Source organism: Oryctolagus cuniculus, chromosome 15 (assembly GCF_051225735.1).
Source record: "Oryctolagus cuniculus isolate XC-2025 breed Fujian yellow rabbit chromosome 15, ASM5122573v1, whole genome shotgun sequence".
NCBI classification, from domain to species: Eukaryota; Metazoa; Chordata; class Mammalia; order Lagomorpha; family Leporidae; genus Oryctolagus; species Oryctolagus cuniculus.
In genome coordinates, this window is record NC_142881.1 from 83,170,994 (window position 1) to 83,173,682 (window position 2,689).

A 2,689-nucleotide genomic window follows, 5' to 3' on the forward strand; every position below is an offset into this window, starting at 1 on the left:
TTTATTTTTACTTGCCTTGCTGTTATGGTGACTAGAAACTCCAGTAACTACTGAATAGGAGTATCTTGTTCCTAGTCTTAGAGGTAGAATATTGTCTTTTACCATTAAATATGATGCTAGAGTAGTTTTTTTTTAGCTTTGTTATTGTAAGTTTAATTTCACTTTATTGGAGAGAGAGTGAGAGAGAGGTACCCATCTTCCATCTCCTAGTTTACTCCTCAAGTGCTCACAACAGTAGGAGTGGGTCAGACTGAAGCCAGGAGCCTGAAACTCAAGCTAAATAAACTCAAGCTGAGTCTCTCATATGAGAGGCAGGAACCTGAGTACTTGAGCCATTATCTGTTTATTATCAATCATATTTATATCATGACTAGATGTTGAATTTTGTTAGGAACTTTATCAGTATCTATTGAGATAATTATGTTTTATTTCTTGATGTGGTAAATTATATTGCTTTTTGACCACTGAACGAGCCTTGCTTTTCTAGGATCAACCTCATTTGTTGAGGATATGTTTCATTTTTATATATTGTTGAAATTGAGTCTCAGATACATTTATTAAGGACTTTTGTATCTTTGTGAGGGATGTTAAGCTGTGGTCTTTTCTATATTTGTTAAGATCAGGATAATGCTAGTCTTATTTGATTTAATTAATTTCTAATTTAATTGGGTTGATTTTTATTTTCTTTAAGAGAATGTATCAAACTGATACATGTTGATCCTTTAAATGTTGGAAGAACTTGCTGATAAAATATCTAAAGCCTTAGGTATTTGTTTCATGGGAAGTTTTAAATTATGGATTCATTTTCATTAGTAGTCAATAGGTTTGCTTAGGTCATCTACTTCATTTTTGAAGAGTTTGGAGAGTTTATGGCTATTAAGGAATTTCTCCATTTTATATAAGTTGTCAAATTTGTATACATGGAGCCATTAACAGTATTACTACCTTATTTACTCTTACCATCTTAAATGTCAGTAGTAATATTCCTGCTTTCATTCCTGATATATGTCTTGATTTGTACTTTCCATCTTTTTTTTTTTTTTGACACTGAAACTACTGAAAACTATTTTTACACTGGAAGTTGTTGAAACATTCTGTATCTTTTTGCATCCAATTATATGGTATAATTCTAGCAATTCTCAGAAAAATAAACCTTCCATCTTTTTTTTGCCTTTTGGCAGTTTTTCACAGGAATATTTATTAGTTTCATTGATTTCTCTATTTTTTTAATTATTTTCCACTGAATTGTTTTCTTTCTGTTTTTTCTAGCTTTACTTTGCACCAGTTACTGATTTGACTTTTGTTTCAATGGAAGCCATCTGTACCACAATTTTGCCTCTAAGCACTGTTGCATCCCACAAATTTACAAACATGATGTCTTCATTTTCCTGCAGTTCAAAATATTTTCTTACTCACTTTGACATTTATCCATGGATAATTTAGAGCTGTTTACTTTTCAAATGGTTAGAGATTATCCTTCTGTTACTGATTTTTGGTTAACTTGCCTTATATTTAGAGAGCACATTTATTTTCTTTTTTTAAAAGTTTATTTGAAAAGCAGAGACAGAAAGAGAGACAGACAGACATACAGAGTTCTCCCATCTACTAGTTCACGCTCAGTTCTCCCATGTTGGGGGCAGGACCCAACCACTTGAAACAATCACCTGCTGCCTTTTAGGTTGTGCAAGAGTGAAAACCTGAAATTGAGGGTGGAGCCTGAACAAAAACTTACTTGCTCTGATATGGATATGGACATATATTTTTATTGGACAGGCAGAGACAGAGACAGAGATCATCCATCTACTGTTTGATTTCCCAAGTGACTGCAGCCGCTGGTACTGGGTCAGGCCAGAACCAGAGAGCCAGGAGTCAGGAACTCAGTCCAGGTCTCCCATGTGGGTGCCAGGGGTCCAAGTACTTGAGCCAACACCTGCTGCCTCTCAGAGTGGGCATTTGCAGCAACTTGGAATTAGAAGCCAAGCTGGGACTTGAACCCAGGTACTCATCTATGGGATGCAGGTGTTGTGTTCTGAGCAGTGTCTTAATTGCTGTGCCAAATGCCAGCCCCAGCCTGCCCTTTTTCTGTTCTTTTAAATCGAGTTTCTTAAATCTGTAGGTTCATATCTTTTACCAAATTTAGGATAAGTTCAGTTTTATTTATTCAAATATCTTTTCTGCCCTACACCCTTCCTTCTGTGACTTTAATGACAAGAAAGTAAAATCTATTAATTGTCCCACAGATCCTTGAATGGACTATGTTAATTTCTTTTCTTTTCATCAATCTTTGTTCTGTTTATCATTCAGATTGATTGGTTTCTGTTGATCTGTGGCCAAGTTAAACCTGTTATCTCAAATATTGGTATTTAGATTGATCTCGTATTTTTAAAAATTGTGGTTATTGAATCTTTCCAGTTCTAAAATTTCCATTTCATTCTGCTTTTTTTGTTTGTTTGTTTTGACAGGCAGAGTGGACAGTGAGAGAGAGAGACAGAGAGAAATGTGGGGAGCAACTTGGACTAGACTAAGTTACTGGAATTAAGACTTATTCTATGCATCTGCTCTCCCACAATATGGCACTGGGAGAGGAATAAACAGCTTCTACACAGTTGCCTCCAGTTCAACCAATAAACAGCAGGACCTGCTCCTGATTGGAGGAGAGCAGTGTACTCGGCATGAGGGTAGCAGAGTT